At 47.1% G+C, this 25212-nt stretch overlaps 1 long non-coding RNA gene across 1 annotated transcript; it reads right to left on the reverse strand.

Moving 5' to 3' along the window:
• Positions 1 to 2990: 2990 nt before the first annotated feature.
• On the reverse strand, positions 2991 to 14191 carry LOC135981624 (uncharacterized). The gene is made up of 4 exons (XR_010598739.1): positions 14004 to 14191; positions 12784 to 12935; positions 4196 to 4315; positions 2991 to 3316 (listed from the first exon to the last, which is right to left on the reverse strand). It is a non-coding gene; the product is annotated as an uncharacterized LOC135981624 (long non-coding RNA).
• Between the last annotated feature and the right edge of the window lie 11021 nt (positions 14192 to 25212).

The following is a 25212-nucleotide window of genomic DNA, read 5'->3' on the forward strand; positions in this document are numbered from 1 at the left end:
AATGTGATGGATGTGCCTTCTTTCCCCGGCTGCGGCAGCCCCCGAGCTGGGGCTCTTCCTGCCACAGCAGCCACACAGCTGAGGCTGGGAAGGAGGCCCGTCTCTCCCCGGCAGCCACAGCCCTGGAGCTGGGGAAAGTCGCCTCTTTCTCTGGCCGCCACAGCCCTGCATGTCCCAAATTCTCCCCCACTCCTTCTTCTCACCCACTGACCCCTCCCACCTACCCCTTATTCCCCCCAAGGCCACCACCTCACTTTACATGTGCATCTTCTCCAGGGTCCAGGCACCTAATTAGTGGAGCCATGCCTGCGCGGCTCCACTAATTAGGTGGATGGCCCTTTATTTTCTCATGTGCAGCTGCCCTGGCGCACACCTTGGAGGGAACTATCCGCATATCACCTGAATGGAGCTCACGGACCACTGGTGGTCCATGGACCACAGTTTGAGAACCTCTGTGTTAAAGCATCATTAGCTGAAAAGAGAGAGCTCTGGCCTAGTGTCTGTGTAATGTCCTGCTCCCCATTTTATTTACCTTTATTTGAGATCATTTTTACTTCCTCTGGTGCAAGTTCTTTTTCAGTACATGCTGGAAAGCAAGACAACTCTCTTGTGGGGTGTTTTTTTTTTTTTTTTTTTAAATAGTGGAGGGACTTCTTAATTGCATTCATTTGTGAAAATATTGAGCTTGATCCTGTAGCCTTTATGAAAGTCAAACACATTATATTCCAGAGGTCTTTGATGTGTATGAGGACTGCAGCTTCTGATCCATTGTTAAGAATAAGCTTGTTTTGATCCGGATTTCATCTAGGCCAGAACTCTGGGTGTTCAAATCTGGTACAGCTGGTTTGGCCAATTATTCAGGTGTGGGCCATTTGCAAAATGTGGAGTTGAGTTCAGATTTGGATTTTAACACCCCAACATTTGGGGTTTCAGTGTGTTTCAGCTCATCTGTGTTAATATATTAAAAGTGCTAATGAGGTTTGTACTTCCGCATTAAAAAAATTGGTGAATTATGGTGGGACATACATACACACTCTTAGTACAGACTCAAAGAGAACTGATCTTTTCACGTATACAAAGACCGCCCCCAAGAGAATGACTGTCTGAAAAATGTATAGTTCTTCTTCGAGTGACTGCTCATGTGTATTCTCCAATAGGTGTGTGTGCTCGCCACGTGCACCGGAGCTGGAAGTTTTCCCCCTAACAGTACCCGTAGGAGAGTGCCCTAGTGACCCCTGGAGTGCAGTACTTGTAGGTGACCTATCCCAGTGAGTGATCCCCATGCGGACTGTTTACGCTGTTTCTGGGGAACCCATCTCCATGATCACTGCAAGATTTGCAAGTCGTTTAAGCCTTGGACCAAGAGAGAAAGGGACATTAGGCTCCGGGCTATTCTGATGGAGTCGGTGGTGACCCTGGGTCCAGCACAGTGCTCCGAGTCAGCACCAAGCACCGTGGTGTCAGTGCGCAGCGACCCTTTGGTGCCATCGACTAGTCGGCACCGCTCACTGTTCACAGGGCACGCCAAGAAGGCTAGGAAGAGGATTTCTTCGCCGCGGCACCGGAGTAAACCCAGGACAGAGGCTAGACCCATGTTGGACAGTCCTTGATCCCTACCGGCCTCTAGGCCTCCGAATCAAGTCAAGAAGAGTAGCCTGGCCCATTCGTAGCAGGCCTCCCCAGATGTCCCGATGCCCTCCACGCAGGTGGCCCAGGATGTTATGTCCATGCCGGTACCAGGAGCACGGCTGCTGTCGGCCCCGCGCTCCAGAGGCAATCCGCTGCTGGGATCTCCGCAGTTGCCCCTGTCTCGGTACCAGTCTCAGTCGAGGGGATGTCGGGAACACCTATTGTGGAATACATGTTCCCGAAGCCATTCAGCATCCAGCAACCGTTCAGGGCAAAGTTCACGTGGATCGCCCTTGACACCCTCCAGGCTGTCTGGTTGGGTTCCGTCTGACCGAGACTCTCAGCACCGCTCCGCCTCAAGGAGCAAACATCAATAGGACCAAGGCAGATGACACAAAAGGTCCCTGTCTCGGAGGGGCTATCGCAGCTGGTCACGGCACCAACGTCGACATAATTCCCGTTTGTCGTCCCGCTCCAGGACCCCGCCACGACACCACCTCAGCAGTCCCGAGCATCAATTGCCAATGTCTCGCCATCGGGGGTCCGATTGTGGACAATATCAGTTCTCCATATCGGGATCGCGGTCCCATGGTTGGCATCGCTCCCAGCGCCCCCGCTCCTCCCGATCCAGGGACAGTGGCAGGTCATATATCAGCCTGGCCTCCCTTTGTAGTCATCCATCGATGGGCCAGGCCGAACAGCCGGCTCTGCCGGTGCCACAGCAGGTGCAGTGACACCGGGCCCTGTGGCTGGCCCAATGGTACCAGTGGGCACCGGGGCCCCCGACACAGCCCCCAATGGGGGCTTGCTCAGTGGCCGGAGCCTCAGAAGGACCATCAGTCTCCCTCTCCAGACCTCCGAGGAAGGAGTCGGTGGGATGTACATCCTCAGCACCGTGCCTGGAGACCGACCAGGTGGTGGACCCTCCAGTGCTGGTGGACACACAAAGTACCAGATGAGGTGATTACAGCTCCTCCTCCCTTCGTCCTGCAGGAGGACTGTAGGGCCCACCAAGAACTGTTAAAAAGGGTGGCATCAAGCCTCCACCTCCAGGCAGAAGAGATGGAGGAGCCCTCGGACTCCCTGTTTAATGTACTATCCTCCTCGTCACCGGGCAGGGTGGCCTTGCCTCTCCATGAAGGGGTGGCGAAAATTTCAAATGACCTGTGGCAAACCCCAGCCTCATTGGTCCCCATCTCTAAGACAGCAGAACGCAAGTATTTTGTACCTGCCAAGGGGCATGAATACTTTATACACTCACCCTGCTCCTAACTCCCTGGTGGTCGAATCGGTCAACCATAGGGAACGGCAGGGCCAACCAGCCCCTACCCCGAAAAAATAAAGATTCAAGGAGGCTGGACTCATTTGAAAGAAAAATTTATTCGTCCTCGAGCTTCCACTTATGGGTGGCGAACCACCAGGCTCTCCTGAGTTCAGTCTGTGGGGCTCGCTGCCCAAGTTCGAGGACTCCCTCTAGGAGCGCGACAAGAAGGAGTTCAAAGCGCTGGCGGAGGAGGGCACAGCGGCTGCCAGGGCAACCCTGCAGGCAGCATCGGATACAGCAGACACAGCCGCGCAGTCCATGGCCTCTGCGGTGTCCATGAGAAGGGCATCATGGCTCCTGCTCTCTGGGATGTCCAGCAAGGCGCAGACCTCCCTGCAGGACCTTCCGTTTGATGGCAAAGCTCTGTTTGCGGAACAAATTGATACAAAACTGCATGGCCTGAAAGACTCCCGCACGACTCTCCAGACTCTATGTTCCGGCTCCAGCTAAACCTAAGTTTAAGCCGCAGCAGACTCCCGCTCAGGCCACCCATTCAAAATACGAGACTGCTTATAAAAAGTCCCGGGACTATAAGAGGCGCCCACAGAGGCAGTCTCGGCCTGCCCCCCTGCCTGGGTCCTCCAAGGACAAGCAAGCGGGGAAAAGGCGGTTTTGACAAGACACGCGGGGGCGCCCTGCCAGTTCTCCTCAGGGATCCACCCTCAATAAAGCTTCCCTTCTCCAATCGGTTGTGTGCTTTCCTCCCAGAGTGGTCGCAACTGACCTCGGACTGCTGGGTCCTCAACACCATCTCCCAGGGCTACACCCTCCAGTTTACTTCCACCCCGCCCAACCACCCTCCGCCCCTGTCCCTCTTGGGGAACCCCTCGCATGAGGCTCTGCTCAGGCAGGAGGTGGGGCAGCTCCTGGGCCTAGGAGCAGTGGAAGCGGTACTGGGGGAGTTCAAAGGCAAGGGGTACTACTCCCGCTATTTCCTTATCCCGAAGGCCAAAGGGGGGCTCAGGCCCATCTTGGACCTGCAAGGCCTGAATAAATACATGGTGAAGCTCAAGTTCCACATGGTCTCCCTGGCCTCCATCATTCCCTCCCTGGATCCCGGGGGCTGGTATGCTGCCCTTGATCTGCAGGATGCGTACTTCCACATTCATATATTCGAGGGGCACAAGACGCTTCCTCCGTTTCATGGTGGGGCAGGAACACTACCAATTTACAGTCCTCCTGTTTGGCCTGTCCATTGCCCCCAGGATATTCACGAAATGTATGTCGGTGGTAGTGGCCTACCTCAGGCGCCAGGGGGTCCAGATCTTTCCCTATCTGGACGACTGATTGGTCAAGGGCAGCTCCCAGTTGCAGGTGCGGGATCATGTGGTGTTCCTCCTGTCCAAGTGCTCTACTTTGGTCCTGTTGGTAAACAACACCAAGTCCACGTTAGTCCTGGTACAATGCATAGAGGTTATCAGGGCAGTCTTGGACACCTCGTCAGCCAGAGCCTCCCTCCCACCAGACAGGTTCGAGACCCTGAAGGGGCTCATTGACACAGTCACAAAGTTTCCGGTGACAACAGCCAGAGCATGTCTCCAGCTCTTGGGTCACATGTCAGCGTGCACATATGTGGTCCGTCACATGAGACTCAGGATGAGGCCCATCCAGCTCTGGTTGGCCTCGGAGTTCTCCCAGGCCAGGGACAGGATGGACAAAGTCCTCACGGTGCCCGAGCCAGTGATCACCTCCCTGTGGTGGTGGTCCTCTCTGAGAAACATGCTCCAAATGGTCCCATTCAGGGGCAGGGCCCCATCGCTGGAACTGATATCCAACACGTCGGACCTGGGATGGGGGGGCCCATGTGGGGAATGTTCAGACCCAAGGTCTGTGGTCGGCTCAGGATCTGACCCTCCACATAAACGTCCAGGAGCTCAGGGCAGTACGGCTGGCATGCATGGTCTTCCTCTCGCACCTGGAGGGCCGGGTGGTCAGGGTCCTCATGGACAACATGGCCTCGATGTTCTACATCAACAGGCAAGGCGGGGCCTGATCCTCTGTCCTCTGCCGCGAAACCCTCAGGCTGTGGGACTTTTGTATAGCCCACAACATCTGCCTACAGGCCTGACATCTGCCAGGCGCCTGGAACGTGCGGGCAGATCGCTTGAGCAGGGACTTCTCCTCTCAGCACGAGTGGTCTCTCCACCAAGAGGTGGTGCACAGACTTTTCCAAGTGTGGGGAACTTCCCAGGTGGACCTGTTCACAACTCGGCAGAACCATCGCTGTCCCTGGTTCTGCTCTGGGGGAGGGGGGCGCTATATCCCATGCCTTCCTCCTGTCCTGGTCAGGCCAGTTTCTCTATGCCTTTCCCCCATTCCCGCTGATCGGCATGGTCCTGGAAAAGATAAAGACAGACAAGGCCCAGGCCCTTCTGATTGCCCCAGTATGGCCCAGGCAACATTGGTACGGGACCCTCACGGGTCTGGCGGTGGCCCCACCATGGCCATTGTCATCCTGCCTGGACCTGCTCTCCTAGGACCCGGGCCGCCTCTTCCACCCCAACCTAATGGCACTCCACCTCATGGCGTGGCTTCTCAATGGTTAGGTAGGGAGGAAAGGACTTGCTCGGAAGGGGTTCAGTACGTCCTCTTAGAAAGCAGGCGGCCCTCCACGTGCCGAGCCTACTTGGCAAAGTGGTCTCGGTTTTCCAGATGGGCGGACGAGTGGGGCATTTCCCTGGTGGCCGCCCCGATCCAGCTGATTCTGGACTACCTCCTTCACTTTAGAGCCCAGGGCCTGGTGCCCTCGTCAGTCAAGGTACACCTGGTGGCCATATTGGGCTTCCGTCCGCCGGTGCAGGGCCAGACGGTATTCTCCCATGCTATGACTGGCTGATTCCTTAAGGGGTTGGATCACCTCTTCCCATATGTTAGACCCCCTGTCCCGCTGTGGGACCTAAACCAGGTGTTGACCCGTCTCACATGGCCCGCATTTGAGCTGCTAGCCATGTGCTCCTGGTCACACCTCTCGTGGAAAGTAGCCTTCCTAGTTGTGATCACGTCGGCTAGGTGGGTCTCGGAACTCAGGGCCCTAACCTCCCAACCCCCGTACATGGTGTTTCATGAAGATAAGGTCCAGCTCCGCCCACACCCGTCATTCCTCCCAAGGGTGGTTTCCACCTATCACATGGGTCAGGACATTTTTCTGCCGGTCCTCTGCCCCAAGCTCCATGCATCCAGTGAGGAGCATCGCCTCCACACGTTGGATGTGAGATGGGCTCTGGAGCGGACTAAGCCATTCAGAAAGTCCTCGCAGCTGTTCATCGCCTCGGCTGAGCGCATGAAAGGTCGGCCGATCTCTACGCAGCGGCTCTCCAACTTTGTGCATCCATATCTGTTATGACCTGGCGGGAATCCCTCCGCCATCAATTGTGAAGGCACACTTGACTAGGGTGCAGGCCTTGGCTGCCTTTTTGGCCCATGTCCCCGTTCAGGACATTTGTAGGGCTGCCACGTGGTCTTCAGTTCACACGTTCACCTCACATTATGCAATTGTCTCCCAGACCAGGGAAGACGCCGGGTTCGGCAGGGCTGTGCTCTGTCCCGAGAGTTTGTGAACTCCTTCCCACCTCCAACAGATATAGCTTGGAATCACCTATTGTGGAATACACATGAGCAATCACTCGAAGAAGAAAAGACAGTTGCCTTTTCTGTAACTGGTGTTCTTCGAGATGTGTTGCTCATGTCTGTTCCACATCCCGCCCTCCTTCCCCTCTGTCAGAGGCGTAGCGAGTGCCCTCCGTACCTTCTGACCGGAGGGGGCCCCGCAAGGAAGGGGGCCCCTAAAAGTGGCAAAATAAATACCACATTCCAGTTTCTGCATTGTAAGGGGCCCCGCCCGGACATATGTTCGGAGGGGGCCACCATTCGGAGGGGGCCACGTTCTTTGTTGCTACGGCCCTGCCCTCTGTCGGAGTTGTCTGGCAAGAAGGAACTGAGGGTGGGGGGAGCGTGCAGCGCCCCTTATACTGCACCATGGAGGCGCCACTCCAGGGTTTGCTAGGGTGCTGCCCTATGGGTACTGCTAGGGGAAAAACTTCCGGCATCGGTGCACGTGGCGAGCATGCACACTTATTGTGGAATAGACATGAGCAACACATCTTGCAGAACACCAGTTACAGAAAAGGTAACTGTCTTTTCTTCATTCAAAAGAAGACAGTCCAAGGACTGGCCACATTCATGTTGTACAAACTGTAGCTTTCTGTGCAATTAAATAATAAGCGATCTCCATACCACATGCTTCAGCAAGTACATAGTACTGATGGTAATCACTAGCCATGGAGCAGCTACTATTTTTTTGGTTGCTTATTTCGAGAGCATCAATTAACTGTTACAGGTGACACCCACCTCAAGCATTCAACTATCTGTTCTTTGCAGCACTTATTTTCTGCTCCTTAACAAAATATTTAATTTAAAAATGGAAAAAAAATTTTTTTTTTTTAAAGTGTAGTTAAAAATCAAGTTGTATGCACTCCCTGGGGGTGGCTGTCTTAGATGAGACCTTCAAAAGCAACATCCTGTGCAGCATTATAGATCCCCTGCTGTGTTTGATAAGAGTAAAGGTTTGTCCCAACCAAACATTTCCCTCCCTAGTCCTACTGTTGCCTGGCATGTTGTGCACCAGGTGGCTGCTTGCTTCCTTCAACACGGGAGGTGGCTGCACTTTTAGGGTATGCCTACACTGCAGCTGGGAGTGTTCTTCCCAGCTCTGTAGATAGACAGATGTTCGCTTCGCTTGAGCTAGCGCACTAAAAATAGCAGTATTGTTGGGGTGCGGGTTGGGGAGTATGTGTGAAAAAGAGAGACGCCTCATGGGAAGATCCCCCTCTCCCCCCATTGTCGGTGGCGGCTTAGGCTAACCACCTGAGGACAAACCTGCCAAGACCCACTGGGTTCACACTCGGGCAGCTAGCTTGAGCCACCCCCAGCTACACTGCTATTTTTAGCAAGATATCTTGAGCAGAGCTAGTGTGTGTCTGTCTGTCTGAGGTGGGAAGCATGTTCCCAACTGCAGTGTTGAAATATCCTTAGTGGTACTCTGTATGGGTTCCCGTCTTGCAAATACTTATGCATGTGAGTAACCTTGAGTTTAATGAAGCTACTTGTGCATAAAGTTACTCCCTTGCAGATGTGTTAGTAGGCTCAGGACTGTAGATTGGGGGGGGGGGGAGGGATAGCTCAGTGGTTTGAGCATTGGCCTGCTAAACCCAGAGTTGTGAGTTGAATCTTTGAGGGGGCCTCTTAAGGATCTGGGGCAAAATCAGTACTTGGTCCTGCTAGTGAAGGCAGGGGGCTGGACTCAATGACCTTTCAGGGTCCCTTCCAGTTCTATGAGATAGGTATATCTCCATATATGAGATTGTCCATGCTATTAAAAAAAAGCATGACTTGTGGGCTTATTTTCCCATAATTTTTCATACCAGAAACAACTTGTTCTGCCACAATGATGCTTATGTTTCAAGTGAAGGGGCAACTGCAGGGGATGGGAAAACTAGATGAAAGAGAGCCTGTGAAAAGCCTGTATGTTGTTGCTCTAGAATGTCCCATTCCCCCAGAGCTGCAGTAACTTGTGTGTGGTACTCATTTGTTTTAGTTACTTTTCCATTAATCTACCCATATGCAATGAGCGCCTGCTTGCTCGCCCCCCAACCCCATTTTCTGGTTCATCCTACCTCTGTCTCCTTCTCATGGCCACATCCTTCAGAGTAGCTTGAGCGCCGATTACGTGGGAGGCGAAGTAAAAGGAAGGGAGGGAGGAGGCGTACTTAATTCCGGAGTGGCTTCAGCTTGCTAGGATGCTCCCTGTGTGGGCAGTGACTTGCTTCTGGTGCAGCAGCACTAGCACCACGGTGTGGAGTGAAACCATGGCACAGTGTGGGTACAGTATAAACAAACGCTTAATCCTGTGAGGTGCTCAGCACTCTCAACGTCCAGTGTGGGTAATGGGAGTTGAGAGCAGGATGAGGTCCAAAGCATGGGTACAGGGGAGATACTGGTTGAGATCTTCAGAGCTAATTAGGGGATGTAACTGCACAACTCTCAGTGAAATCCATTTCAGTGGGAGTTGTGTGGCTAAATCCCTAGTTAGCTATGAAAATCTCAGCCACGGTTACTAACGTAAACAGAAGAAAAAATTACATGGCTCCTTTAAAAACAATTTTTACTTGGATTTGGAGAAGGGGCCGTTCTGGAGAGGTAATTATGGGCGCTCTCTCTCTCTCTCTCCAGAGTTCAATGGACGTTGCCTGACGATGAGATTAAAAAGGACTGGAGAAGATGAAAAATATCCTATCTTTAACAGTCTTTTCTGTTATGATGTGCCCCAGCGATTGTCATTGCTATCCTCCTATAGCGATCTCAGTGCTTAGTCACTAAATAGTAAAGTAGAGGGGGAACTTAACCATAATCTCCCCCAAAAGTAAAACAAACGCAGCCCTGCAATTACAATATACACATTTAAAAACCAATTGATTTTACACTTAAAAAATCATTCAAAGAGGATTGAACTCAGCAGGCTGGTTTCACAGATATTAACATGGAGGTTTTCAAACTTTTTTAGAATGTGGACCACATCTTAATGGACAGATTGGCTCCTAGACCATCTTCCCTCCCACTGATGATCCAAGAACACCCTTGTGGTAATGACAGCAGTTACACACAAGGAAAAATAGATAGTAATGATATAAGAATGAGAGTAATGTATTTCCAGTGCCATTTAGCAGCTAGAAAGGAGGAGAAGCCAGTGCTATGTGACCAGTCAGTTCTTTGTGTGGGACCACACTTTTACCACAGCTGTCTTAAAATATCCTACAGCCATCTACATGTTACACTGTTTACCACTGAAAGAACATTGTGCTTGGCAGAGATTAGCTACAGCTAAAGGGTTTTTTGCTCTGATCCTCATTTGTTTTGAAATATATTAATGAGTACATTTTGTGGAGAGCTTAGGGAGCACGGAGTACCGCTGTGGAACATTGGATAAGGGGCGAGGCTCTTTGGGCTGACTGGGTGACCTGAGGTATTCCGAATTCAGAGACTGAAAGGTAGCGAAACAGGCTGTGCAGCTGCTGGGTGACTTAAAGTGCTTCATATTTGAATCAAATCTTGAAGAAAACAGGAGAAAGTTCTGTTCAGGGGTGAGAACTTCCTTAGGTTCTGTACTTTGGGTGCGGGTGGGGGAGTGTGTGTGAAAAAGAGAGATGCCTCATGGGAAGATCCCCCTACATAGGGAGATCCATTAGTGGCACAGAGCAGCTGTAGTTGTCCCTGTACTCTGGTGCCTCGCTTTGGTCAGCAGTGGGTGCTTGGCTCAAGTGTATCTAGGACCACAGGTAGATGGTGCAAGTTAGAGCAGCCTTTTAGACTCTTAAATTGTGTGGCCCTCAAGTTATTGCATCAGGTTAACGTTTGCAAAACAATGACTGCTGTAAAAGATGCTGATTTGTACCACATGTGCTTTAGGCGCTTCCAAGCTGCAGTCAGAAGCAGCATAGTGCATCATAAAATAAATGTTGAAATGGGGAGCTGGAACAATTTGTATAGTGTGGGTGCTGAGAATCATTGAACCAAACTGTAAACCCTGTATATGATGGGAACCACTTCAAGCCAGGGGGTACGGCAGCACCCCTAGTTCCAGCTCCTATGTGATGAAAAGACACTAAAATCAGTGGACACATGGCTTCCTTTTGGTCTGTTTTAAAAATGTGTAAATTTGGGATTCATGAAATGAAAGTCTGATAGCACGGAATTGGAAAAGCGGGCTCTGTGCAGTCTTTCTTACTCAGCTCTGCTAATTATTTATTATCACTTGTATTACAGTAGCATGTGGAGGACACAATCCGGGACCATTGTCCTTTGGTGCTGTACAAGTATTAAAAAGCCAGTCCCTCCTCCAAAGAATTTACAATCTTGGTCAGTGACAAGAGACAACCCCTGGCTGGAACAAACAAATGGATGGGAGTGGGGACGAGGGAGGACAAGGTGACAGCCATACTAGCATGTTTTTGCACAGACTAGCTCTATGCCCAGTTTAATTCTAGCCATTATCAATTGGCAGCGTTTGGTAGGCGTGATGGCAGAAGTGAGCTTTGAGGAGGAGTTTGGAGGAGGATAAGGTAGCGAGCAACTTTATGGCTCTCTTTAGGGATTTTGTGTCAGTGCATTAAGGACCGCGAGGGGAAAAGTGCAAAGGTGGTTGGAGGAAGAAGGAGATTAACATCAGTAAAGGCTGCGCTCCCCTTGATAGTCCAGTTCAGAGATTCTTTCATGATCCCCTCATAAATTACAGTTACACCCATGCAATCCCACTGAAGTCAGCAATTGCCTATTTTACAAACACTGCCTGATGCAGTAACTTGGTGGCCACACATCTTAAGATTTAAGATGTACATGTACTACACAGCTGTCAGTGACAACATACATTGTTTGACATGTAATCATGGCTACCTAAGCAGTTCTGTGTAGCTGAAGTCAGGTTGCCTGGGTATAACTAAGAGTGGAACTTGGTCTGTAGCATTAGTAAGAGTTATCCAGTATTATAAGGGACTTCATCAGGTGCAAGGGTGTAACTGAGAACAGACTCTACTCTGGAATGTATCCATTCATAATGCTACTTTCCCATATTGGCCACACCCTGCAACAATTACATACTCCTTTAAACCCACCCTTGAACAATTAGTCACTAAAGCCATGCCCCAAACTGACATCACTGGAAAGTCTAATAAGACAGCAGCAGACTTCCAAACCATCCCAAGGAAAGCAAAATAATCTGTGGTGCAATATCTTATCTCTTATTTTTCAATATCTATACTAGGAAGAACTTTTGTGGTGTTTGAGTCTACTCCTAGCAAATGGCTTCTGTGATCAACAAAGCCTCATCTTCCTTCTGGCATTTAACTAGCAGCCTCAAAGGGCAGTTTATTGTTTCATTTCTCCTCAGATCTCATGAATTTTATTCTCAATTCTGTGAGGAACTGAGTGCTCCCAATAGCAGTGGAGGGTGCTGAGCACCTCACAGGATTGGGTCCTGCATGTCTAAGTCAGAGATACCTTTTTATATATGTCTAACTGTGTCTCCATCCCTTTGTACTTAATCAGTTCTTGGGGAGCATACTGAAGAGTTAATTGTGGTTGGGGAGGGAGAGGAGTGTGAACTTGTTTTACTTATAAACACATTTCCTTTGTGAAGAAAATTCTGAGGAAAACCTCTTGAGATTTTGTGAATTGGGTCCTTGGTATGTGAGAAACTGGAAAACCATCACATTCTTTGCATGAGAGGTGAGCAGGGAAGCTGGCCCTGAATCAGAGGAATTAAATCTTTTCAGGAGCATGTCTGGACTGGCAGGCCTATCATCCAGAGACAGTAGGATTATATTTTTCAGTTTTGCTTTGCCTGGGACCAATCCTACGGAAAGCGACCTTCCGGACACAGTGAAAAATTAATTGAGTTGCAAGAGAGTGGAAGAAAATAATGGGAAGTTATCAGGGAGAGACTGCTACATATTAACATGGACGATGGAGGCAAGAATCTTTGTGATTGGAAACAAAAATTTCTACCTTGGCTGTCATATGTATTTCAGTTTTGGGTGTAACCCTTTCATGTGCACAGCTGCACTCCGCATTCCCATGAGTCGGAATGATGGGTAAAGCCTTTGATCTTGCATTCTAGGCTTACTTTGGTTACATACTATTTATTAAGACTTTCTAACTCCCCCAGAGCTGGGTGTGAGATATGCTCCCTCTGGAACCCTGTGATTATAGCAAGTTGTTAGTTTCTCCCTGACAGGTGCAGGCAAGTTGGTTAAAAATAATTTTAGTAAAGTGAAACCTACCTCGTGTCAGCTTGCACACATGGGCCTGCACCATGGAGGCTTGTTTTCCTTTTCTAAAGGTGGTGGTTTTCCTTTTCTCCCAAAATATGTGATCTGTTTGAATTGCAGATGACATTTTCCCTCTTGCTCTTGCCATTCTGTGTCAGCAGTGGCTGAATACATAAGACATGGAACAAGAACAATTTAACATCAGTTTAATGCCTCTACATTTTTTTCCTATGAGGTGGTGGAGGGAAGTCTTTCCATTGACTCCAATGGACACTGGATGCGGCCCTGTATTAGGTGTTGGTGCTGATCTTAAATTCCTTGCACAATCAAAGCTCCCTTTGATGGAAACCTCCAGCATTTTGGTGGCACCCAGACTCCTTGTTGTTTTTGTAGATACAGACTAACACAGCTACCCCCTGATACTTGACTCCAGCATTTTGTGCTTCTGATGGAACTGACCGTAGATTTTGATAGTTTCAAAGAAGCAGTGCCAGCCTTTCCAGTGATTCCCTTTCTCCTACACACCTCTGTGATTTGTAAAATGCTCTGCATGGTTCCAGAGCTTGGTTTAAAAACAAAAAACAAAAAAACTGTCTGCATTTTTCACTGATTGAAATATTTTGTAAATGTATGCAAGCTTGTATACAAGCTAGGTGCAGACTTTAGGCTCCTGACAAGCAGCCGCAGGGCTGCCCGGGGGGCAAGTGGGGCAATTTGCTCCAGGCCCCGAGCCATGCAGGGGCCCCCACCAAAATATAGTATTCTATAGTATTGCAACTTTTTTATGGAAGGGCCCCCCCGAAATTGCTTTGCCCCAGGCCCCCTGAATCCTCAGGGCGGCACTGAGCAGCCGGGCCTTTGGTGCTAAAGAGGTTATGTACTACTTCCTTCAGCCAGAGGAGTCCCTGTTGAGCAGTGTGAGATAACGCTCTTCCCCAAAGAGATTTTTGTTGAAAGAAACCTTTCAGTCTCTGAAGTGCTGCACTTATGAATTTTATTTGTCCTGTAGAAACAGGAGAGTAGAGGGGCTTGGAACACTACCTGTGTGTTTCAGAGATGTTGTCCCCTACCTATTCAGTTCTGTGCAAGTGTGCTGCAGAAACTGGGCATCACTGCAGTGAGCTAACCAAGACCTACATTTGCATATGTGCGCTGGGGTTTTTTTGGTTTTTTGTTTTTTTAAATGAACCCCCCCCCCCACCATTTCCCCCCTTAAAAACACAGAATCATACCTAGATACTGATGAAGTCAATGGAAGTTTGGAGTCTCCAAGGAAGGCAAGATCAGGCCCTTAATTTCTCTGCTTGCAGACAAACCACTTCGGACCAGATTAATTACAATCAAAATCCATATTGCATTTTTAAGGAAAGAGGGACAGCGTACCCCCGTGTCCACCACTGAGGCCTGGATCAAACTCCTTCTGTGTAAAATACATAATATACAGTGTTGTGTGTCATCCACCATTCAGCCACACTCAGCAGCTTTTTGGAGTGTAACAAAAGTGCTTCAGGCACAGGCGTCTCCCAAGCTACATTAATTGCTGAAACTGAAGCTGCTTCCCGAGCGTTATTGTCCTGTGCCTTGTTCGATGAGCTGGCACTGCAGCCCTGGCTAACTTGAATGGCAGTAAATGAAGTACTCTGCCTTGAGCGGCACATGTTTTATGTATGGCATCTGACTTATGAAGACTACACCCAGCAGGCACCAGAGAAAGAAGAAAGCTTGATAAATCTACATGTGGTTGTTTTTTCACATTTTCTTTTTATTAGAGATGGACAAAAACCAGAACCTCAAATTCAAACCCCTTTGAAACTCAATTTGAGTCCAAATTTTGCCCAGTGGTTTTATTTTAGTACCACTGTTGTCATGTGAGAATGGCAGGGAATTTTTATTTTTATATCATATCCTTTGTAGCCAAAACACACAGATAGCTGGTGACTGCAGTGCATCTACACTAATTACACCAGCTGAGGACCAGGCTAATAAGTGTCTATATTTTAAGTGGGTGGTATTTTATGGTGTTTTTATTTTATTGCATTTGGTTAGTATTCTGTTGTGTAGCTAAGGATCTGATTTATAAGATTAGGAGCAAATAATCCAGTTTGAAAAGGGAAAGGCACTGAAAGAGATGTCATAAATATAGGACTGAGCGTCATTGTACCAACACCTTGGCAATAAAAAGTTTTGAGGGGAGGCACCTAATTAGATGGATTTCAGGGGGAGACACCAGTGGGGAAAGCTGGAGGCATCAAATGAAATTGATTTTATGGGGAGCAAATTCCATGTAACAAGACTCACCATGGCAACAGCATGATTACCTGTTGACACTAGACATCTGGGTGGGAACTCTAAACAGCAGGCGGTGTGTAAGTGCAGCTATTCAGCAATACAAGGTTTATGGAGCGCATCTCAAAAGTAGGGTGGGGCAACCCCTCCCCCCCCCCAAAAAAAGTCTTTTAAACCCAATATTACTAGTTTTAAGCCAATCGCTGCAACCAGTCCATATAAGGAATGGAGGGTGGACATGAGATGATCATGCTAGCTCAAACCAGTGAGCAATTCTGCTGTAAGAACTGACCAGCCCTACTCAGCACTTCAAGAAAAGGGAATTACAGTAGATTCCACTTAATAGAAATCCCAGTATTAACAACTTTTGCTTAATAAAAGCATTTTGCAGGGAACCAATTCCACCCCACTGGCTTTAATATTAATGAGATTCGGACATTGACAACATACGTGGCACTTACTAACACCTTTTTGGGGAAGAAATCCCCCAACTGCAGTCAGGTTGCATGGTACTTCTCCCTGTGCTCTCTGGGCTGTGTCCTGCCCTGGCACCAGCGGGTAAGCTCGGTACGTCCCTGTGCTTCCTTCCCTGACTGCAGCCCCACAAACGTGCCTTCTGCTTATTTGTAACAAGTTCTGGATAATGGCATCTTTTTGCTGGGAACTGAGCGGTTGCTAATAAGTGGAATCCACTGTACAGTAATCAAGACTCATGGGCACAAGGGTATGCGCTGCTGCCCCAAGGTCGTTGTGAATTAATAGCAATGCAACACGAATTACACCCTACCCTGTTGAAAACTCCACTTTCTTTCACATTGAACATATGGCCTTCCATGGGAAAAGGACAGTCCACTGTGACATCAGGGAATGACACCACAGCATCACCGAGAATGGTGTAAACAGAAATGGGGACTGGCTTGAAGCATCTATAGATAATAACAGTTATAAAACTATTGATAATGTTTAGGACTGTCAAGCAATTAAAAGAATTAATCGCGATTAATTGCGCTGTTAAACGAGTCCAATCAGTCCTACTTCTTATTCAGCCAATCGCTCAGACAAACAGGTTTGTTTACATTTGCAGAAGATAATGCTGCCTGCTTCTTGTTTACAATGTCACCTGAAAGTGAGAACAGGCATTTGAATGGCGTTGTAGCCAGCGCTGTAAGATATTTACATGTCAGATGCGCTAAAGATTATGTCCGTTGATGCTTCAACCACCATTCCAGAGGACATGTGTTCAGGCTGATGATGGGTTCTCCTTGATAAAGATCCAAAGCTGTGCGGACTGATGCATGTTCATTTTCATCATCTGAATCAGATGCCACCAGCAGAAGGTTGATTTTCTATTTTGGTGGTTTGGGTTCTGTGGTTTCCACATCGGAGTGTTGCTCTTTTAAGACTTCTGAAAGCATGCTCCACACCTCATCCCTCTCAGATTTTGGAAGGCACTTCAGATTATTAAATCTTGGGGGTCGAGTGCTATAGCTATCTTTAGAAATTTCACATTGGTATCTTCTTTGCATTTTGTCAATTTTGTAGTGAAAGCGAACATGTGCTGGGTCATCATCCAAGATTGCTATAACATGAAATATATGGCAGAATGAGGGTAAAACAGAGCAGGAGACATACAATTCTCCCCCAAGGAGTTCAGTCACAAATGTAATTAATGCATTATTTTTTTAATGAGCGTCATCGGCATGGAAGCATGTCCTCTGGAATGATGGCCAAAGGATGAAGAGGCATATGAATCTTTAGCGCATCTGGTACGTAAATATCTTGCAATGCCAGCTACAACAGCGTCATGCGAACGCCTGTTCTCACTTTCAGGTGACATTGTAAATAAGAAGAGGGCAGCATTACCTCCCGTAAATGTAAAAAAACTTGTTTCTCTTAGTGATTGGGCTGAACAAGAAGTAGGACTGAGTGGACTCAGGCTCTAAAGTTTTACATTGTTCTGTTTTTGAGTGCAGTTATGTAACAAAAAAACCTACATTAGTAAGTTGCACGCTCATGATAAAGAGATTGCACTACAGTACTTGTATGAGGTGAATTGAAAAATACTATTTCTTTTGGTTTTTTTTACAGTGAAAATATTTGCAATAAAAAATAATATAAAGTGAACACTGTATACTTTGTATTCAGTGATGTAAATGAAATCGATATATTTGAAAATGTAGAAAAACATCCAAAAATATTTAACAAATTTCAATTTGTATTCTATTGTTTAACAGTATGATTAATCATGATTAATTTTTTAAATTGTGATTAATTTTTTTGAGTTAATCGCGGGAGTTAACTGCTATTAATTAACTGCCCTAATAATGTTATTTCCCCTCACTCCTGACAGCTATATCTTAGTGAAAGAAACTGGATTTGTCACTGAAACTTTGATGCCCTTGGTGTCCTGTCTGTACTTCAGATATCATTTTCCCAAGCACGGTGTCCTGACTCAGAAGCTTGACTGGACTATGGAATGTGCAGTTCTTTTATCTCATCCTCTGACTTCTCTGTGTTTATGTGGGGAGCTGAGGCTGGAGAAAGAGAGATAAAGCAGGTTTGTTTATGGGTGAATCCAAGGCAGCTCTGCTGGAGTGTTTTATTTGTAATCTGGTGGAAATATTACTCACTGGGACTGCAGCTGCTCCCACTGATTGCTGGAAGGGGCCTGGGTTTCTCAGGGCATTGCCAAACTGTGATATCCAATGATGAGCTCTGTGTAGAACTCAGTCAGTGGCAGGTATAATTACAGTGTTATTAATCAGCATGCAGGCGGCAGAAGGACTCTGCATTATTTGAAATTGGACACAGCATTACCATGATGGTAATAATCATTTTAGTTGGCTTTGGGGATTTGTATTAGCTACTACATAACCAGAGCCTTCATGGGCAAGTTACCAAGTGTATATAGCACCTTCAGCAAACAACAAAGTCATAATGTTAGTATCATATTCTAGAAGAATACTGAGCTGCAATCGGCATAGTACAGTGTAGGAAAATTATGGGCCAGGCTTTTACAGTTAGTTGGACGCAATTGCTCACATATATATGTGCATGCCAAGTTTATGTGCACAATAGGCCCTTTTGTTCATGCAAATCAGGTATTTATGCTGGGCTGGAAAAAGGAAGACTGGTCTTGTGATTACAGCAGTAGGCTTGGATTCAGGACGTTTAGGTTCAAGTCCTGGCTCTACAACAGACTGTGTGATCTTGGGCAAGTGATTTTTTCTCCCTTAGTGCCTCATCTGTAAAAATGAAGGTAGTGATGCTTCCTTTCTTCCACCTGGCATCTCGCTTTCCTATTTAGCTTGTAAAGTCTTTAGAATAGGAAGTGTGGTCTTTTACTATTATACATGCAGCGCCTAGCACAATGGGGCCATGATCCCAGTTTTGGCCTATAGGAACTACTGGAATACAAATAATTAATAATAATGTTTCCCCCAGATTTGCTGTGAAATCATTAAGCTGGTAAGTTTGTCACAACCTTTGCAGAAGCTGTGGATTCCATCGTTTTCCACTTTTTTTAGTCCTGTTACTTTTTTTTTAATGGTGTAGAGCTCCGCTGGGTACCTAAAAGTGCCACAGATGGCTCCCTCCATGGGCACTACTCTGCTGGCAGAAGTGGAAGATGACGCTGCAGCTGCAAGTACCTCATACGGTGGGATAATGATAAGGTATTCTGCAAGTTCTTCTTTGCAGGCAGGCGGAGATGAGCCGCTTCCATTTCAACTCCCCCTTCAGATAGTGGGAAATGGATCATACCACCACAGGGCGCTAACACATCGTGGTTTGTGGCCTGGGAAGTGACCAGTTTTCTAAACAGTTTTAAAACTGTTGCACTAATTTTTAGCTGCATAACTCTCAATGGCAGATGCTGGGTGCTCAGCATCTCTGAAAACCAGGCCATTTATTTAGGGGCCTAAATATGGATGCCTCACATTTGGCATCCAAGTTTTAAAATGTTGGCCCTAACCTCTTTGTGCCTCACTGACCCCAGCTATATAACCTTGGGTGAAAACACAACCTCCCTGAAGGATGTAATATAAACACTTCTTGTAACTATTATTTCTTTGTTTTCTGACAGTGTCTAGAGGCCTCAAGTGAGATTGGTGCACCATTGTGGTCATTGCTGTACAAACAAACAGATAGAGACAGTCCATGCCACAAAGCACTTACTAAATAGACATGCCAGACTAAGGATGGGTGAAAGGAAGTGTTATTATCCCCATATAAAAGATGGGGAATGGAGGCACAGAGTGATTAAATGACTTGCCCAAAGTCACACAGAAAGCCAGGAAGTGAACCCAGATTACCTAAGTCCTAGTCTAATGTCTTAGCCACAAGGCCATAAACGTCAAAGGTGCAAGTCTTGGCTATACTGTTTTAAAAAATAAACTGCCCCTTAATCCCCACCTCCTGGTGCCCCTATGTCACCCCTGAAGCCCAAACTGGCCATCCTTACGCCACTCTGCCCATCGCAATGGTGCCTGTGTAGCTGATTCTCTGTAAAGGCAATGGCCTCTCCTGCCCTGGGGGTCCTGTGCCGCTCCACTGCTCCTGCTATGGAAGCAAGGTGATGTTGGGAGGGTCTGTGACCCTGCAATAACCCAGTATTAACTCTGCCCATGACTGGAAGGCAGTGTGCCTGTCAGCCGGAGTTCTATCATGGAGCGTGATGGGGGTCAGTCCAGGGAATGGCACTAAATAATGCCTTACAATTCTGGGGTATCTTGTCTACTTTGGAAAATGGACCATGTTCTGAAAACATTTTCAATGGTGGGTGTGGGATATAAAGGGATCCCTTCCCCCACCACTGGCCTGGGACACAGCAGCTGTTTGAAAGGGCAAGAAAGGAGGAGGAGGACTGGACCCAGCTGAGAATGCAGAGGGTGTGGAATGGAATCCCCGAGCTGGGGCTTGGCCAGGACACTAGGGTGAGGCCCGGATCCCTGCAACGGGCACTTTATTAACCATACGAGGCTGGAACTTTTTGTCCAAAGGGTCATTTTTGTTTCCAGATGTGTGTACGTGCTTGAACATTGGGGTTCAAAGCCACAGTGTCAGTTTGCAACAGAACCAGGAGTAGAATCCATTTCTCCTTACCTCCAGGCCCCTGCTCTAACCGCTGGAAAATCTGCTTCTTTTGGTTCTTGTATTTCTTGTTCTGAAACCAATAATGTATGAAGTGACCTGAGATCCCAGAGGCTAAGCAGCCTATGGTCAGTTGGGATCATCCTCCTCATATCTCTGGCATTCTCATCACAGGAGATGATGCAACAGAGTTGGCATGGGCAAAGAGAGTTGTTGCTCTTGTTCACACATTGGGTACGAGCAGAGATTGCAAATTAATTCCAATTCTGCAGTTTCTCGTTGGAGTCTGTTTCTGACATTTTTTTGTTGAAGTTTTGCGACTTTGAGTGATTTGGGAGGTTGAAGTGTTCTCCGACTGGTTTTTGAATGTTATAATTCTTGATGTCTTGACACCATCATGGGACCTAATCACGTCAGCCACACCATCAGAGGCTCATTCACCTGCACATCTACCAATGTGATATATGCCATCATGTGCCAGCAATGCCCCTCTGCCATGTACATGGGCCAAACCGGACAGTCTCCAGGCAAAAGAATAAATGGACACAAATCAGATGTCAAGAATTATAACATTCAAAAACCAGTTGGAGAACATTTCAGCCTCCCTGGTCACTCAATTACAGACCTCAAAATCGCAATACTCCAACAAAAAAAATGTCAGAAACAGACTCCAACGAGAAACTGCAGAATTGGAATTAATTTGTAAACTGGACACCATTAAATTAGGCTTGAATAAAGACTGGGAGTGAATGGGTCATTACACAAAGTAAAAACTATTTTCCCTTGCTAATTTTCCCCCTACTGTTACTCACACTTTCTTGTCAACTGTTGGAAATGGGCTATCCTGATTATCACTACAACCGTTTTTTTTTTCTCCTGCTGATAATAGCCCACCTTAATTGATTACTCTTGTTATAGTTGGTATGGCAACACCCATTTTTTCATGTTCTCTGTGTGTATATATATATATCTTCCTACCGTATTTTCCACTGTGTGCATCCGATGAAGTGGGTTTTAGCCCATGAAAGCTTATGCTCAAATAAATTTGTTAGTCTCCAAGGTGCCACAAGTACTCCTCGTTCTGAAAGCAGGGAGGCTTTCCTTTGTTCACCACTGAGTCAGTCCCCTGTCCCATACACATACTACAAGGGGATGATTGCACGTAGTACCCCAGTTCAGTCCAATACCCACTTTCTTTTTCTTTCTTTCTTTGCCTTGCCCCATTTTCTGTGGTAGTGCATCATCTAAAGTTTCTAAATGCATCCCTGGCACATCTCTTCTGCTTGCTGTCTGCATGCAGGAGATGGTGGGGACTTTCTGTCTCTTGATCGGTATTACAACTAGTCCATTACGATCTACTTACTTTAATATAGCAGTCACACCATTCTGGGGAAAGGGTTTCCATTTGTCTGAGTTTCACTGCGTGAAATTATTCCCTTAAAAAGTCAGAATGCACTGTGAACCCACAAGTCTGTTTTTTGACTTCTAATGCATTGTACATAACCCTCTGCCTTCTCGATGGAGTCTGGCTATCAGCACCACCTCTGGGGGCCGATTGTCTGCATTATTAGGTACAAGTATTGCTCTCAAATGTATCTCATTGTACTAGTGTAGATATATTTTACACCAGAACAATCCTGCTTTGTTTGATTGTCAAGCCAGGGAGTCATATACAGTTTTCAAAGGCGGTGAATACATAGGAGGAGATAATGGGTGTGAGTGGAGAATGGCAAGTATTTTTTCCACTCTTTTGCAATACAGTGGTGGGGCTGCTACTCTGTCATGTGATGGGGAGGAGAGGGAATGCAGATATTTTCTTTAGTTTGGAATGAAGGAGGAAAGTTTACCCCTAGCTGAGGGAAGCTCTGTTTTCTCCAAGCAACTTGCATCCTGGCCTTTTATATAATCACAGCCTAGTAGCCCCTATAAAAATATTACCTCGTGTTTTCTGTTTGGCTAACTGCTAATTACCTTAAATGCATCACTTCTAGAACAAAAGCAAACAACACCCACAGTGCATGCTGCTACCTGCGCTGGAAAGTGGAGGATTTTCATTTTATCGAGAGCAGGGATAGGGATAGGGAAGGGTGGAAGCTGCCTGCCTTCCACACCCAGTGCTAACTGGTGAGAAAGCAAGCCTCATTGGAGCTGGAAGCTGTGCAAAAGACATTAGAGGGGAACTTGCTGCTCCTTCCCCAGAATAAAGGCGTGTCCCTTTAAAGGCTCTGCTCCAGTGTAACTTTGAAAAGAATACATGGGAGCTGGCTTGCCCGGAAGGTATTTCACTTACACATGGGTATGGCTTATCGAGAATGATCAGAGCTCTCAGGACAGCTACATTCAATCCTGAGACTGAGACTGACTGCTGACTGAGCACTTGGCAATCCCTCTCGATCTGAAAGGGCTTCTCTTCTTCTCAGGAAGAGCTCAGTTTCAATGTGGCAGCCTCAGAGTAAACAGAGACTTGCAGTTGCAGCAACCTATGTTTTTAGTGTACCATGTGGTTCCTCAGAGCCACCCAGCCATGGGATTTGAAGGATTCAGGCTTCTCTGGAGTGCTGGGCTGGAGACTTTTTGGTTGTATTTCAGGTAGTTTCAAAGTAACAAATACAAAAAAAAGGGAAAATTGTTCTTTTCTTCCTCTTGAAACAGAAATTATTTTGAATTCTGTCATGCACTCTCACAGACATCCTTGAACTGAGCTCTGAAGCCCATGGCACTGGCCACTGTGGGAGACAGGATACTGGTCTAGATGAACAGCTAGTCTGGGCCAGGAGGATGGCAATTCTTAGGTTCCTCTGTATGCTGGAGCTAATCACCATGCCTCAGCTTGCTTCCCCTCTTTGCATTTTAGCCTTTTCCCATCCATATTCTTGGGTGGGCCTGTCACAGTTGTTTCTCACAAGTGTTGGATCGCTCTGAAGTAGCATCACTCCAAGAATAGCATAAACAAGAAAGATTCATTGAGCCCAGCATACAGAGATACATGTACACATGACAAGCTAAGAAAGAAACCAATAACAAATGCACAATGCCTACTAATACTGATTCTAACACTAACTGGACAGTACAGTGGAGCAAACCACCACTGGTGTAGCTCCCTTGATTTCAGAGGAGTCACACTAGGGATGAATTTGGCCCAGAAGTGTGAAACTCTCTTCTTCTGATCAGCTCTGTGGACTCTCTGGTCATTATGAGCCAGAGCTCTGGAAAGAGGGTAGTGCACAGTTGCTTCACCCCAGGCAGAGAGTCTGGAGGCGTGTGTCTCAGAGAGGTGCAGTATCTTCTGGAATTCCCAACCATGCAGGAGGAATCTGCCCCCTGATGCACCCAGCTTGTGTGACGGAGGGCACAGTATGTGCTCCCTTGTCTGACCAGCCAGTTCTGCTGGGTGGTGTGGAGCGAGCTTAGGGCCTGGACCTCACCTCCTCCTCACCCTCTTTTGGTTGGCTAGCACCATTTCAGGAGATTGAACATGGATTGTAGCTATGGCCGTTCAATCTGCAAGATGTGCAAGGGAGGAATTTTCTTGTGCTCTCCACCTCCCTTGTGCATCTGTGTAGGCGATAGTCACAATCTGGACCCTGCTGTTTAGCTGTTTTTGTCCACAATATCTTCAGATGTCATCAGTTACTGAACCAACAGGCCTTTAATAATAAGTGCACTCCAGATGTTTTGACTCACTCAATTCAATAGTCCTCCCCCTTCATGGGAGACACAATAGTAGATAAAATTCTAGCCTGTCTGGATGAAGTCCAACTGTCCAGCTGACTCCAGACAATAGCTGGAGGACAAGCCCTCCAAGGCACCAGGAAATTGGGCTGGCACTTGACTGCTTGTGAAAAACGTAATCCAGCATTAATTGCAGGAAAATGTCTACCAGTGTGATCCTCACACCAGCACTCAGAAATGAACAAATCCTCACCTCCCAGAGACACATGAGAATTACTGTGCTCAATCAATGAATTGTTCACACTTAACTTAGAAGCCAAACAGTGACAGTGTTCTGCCTACCATTCCACAATTGTCAAACAATATGGACTAGACCAGGGGTAGGCAACCTATGGCACGCGTGCCAAAGGCGGCACGCGAGCTGATTTTCAGTGGCACTCACAGTGCCTGGGTCCTGGCCACTGGTTCGGGGGGCTCTGCCATTTTATTTGATTTTAAATGAAGCTTCTTAAACATTTTAAAAACCTTATTTACTTTACATACAACAATAGTTTAGTTCTATATTATAGACTTATAGAAAGAGACCTTCTAAGAACGTTAAAATATATGACTGGCACGCAAAACCTTAAATTAGAGTGAATGAATGAAGACTCGGCACAGCACTTCTGAAAGGTTGCCGACCCCTGGACTAGACTGTGTCTTTAATGCACTGCTCTGCAATCGGGGGTGCAGAGGCTCCACATTGCAGTAGGAACACCAGGGGGATTTCTGGGTAACTCCATGGTCATGTCCCCATCTCATTCCCTCCTCCTTTGAGATGGCAAGCACCTCCGCTGGAGCTAGCTTTGTGCTGTGCTACTGCTTCCACATACATTGCAGGTGGCCAGGGTTGCAAGGGGAGGGGAAGAAGGCTCCTTGCACACAGTCATGCAGAGTCAGCCACAATATGGCCCTCAATATAAAGCAACCCTTAATGTCAGACACCTGAAAACCCCTTGCTCACATTTCCTGCAGATCCTTTGTTTATTACCTGCAGCAAGATAAAAAGACATGGTTTGCAAGTAATACATTCTTTGTTAGTTACATTTAAAAGCCAGAACCGCAGGTGCTTATTAGGAGACTCGTAGCACACATCAATGAACTGTCTGCTTAAATGCATTATTTTACATGTATGTAATCTAAAATTTGTTCCTTCTGCAATTCTTGATGTTGCTAGAGGTCAACTCAGCACAGTTTTACTTGGCTTAGGAGATGTGTGATATGTTTTGCCCCGTTGCTGTGATTTTCCCTTTTGCTTTAATAGAGCTGAGACCTGTTACATTGTGATTGTCTATAGTGTTTCCGGGAGTAGATGCAAATTCTTGGTGCTAGTTACTCTGAATTACTGAACAG

Source organism: Chrysemys picta, chromosome 2 (genome assembly GCF_011386835.1).
Source record: "Chrysemys picta bellii isolate R12L10 chromosome 2, ASM1138683v2, whole genome shotgun sequence".
Lineage (NCBI taxonomy): Eukaryota > Metazoa > Chordata > Testudines > Emydidae > Chrysemys > Chrysemys picta.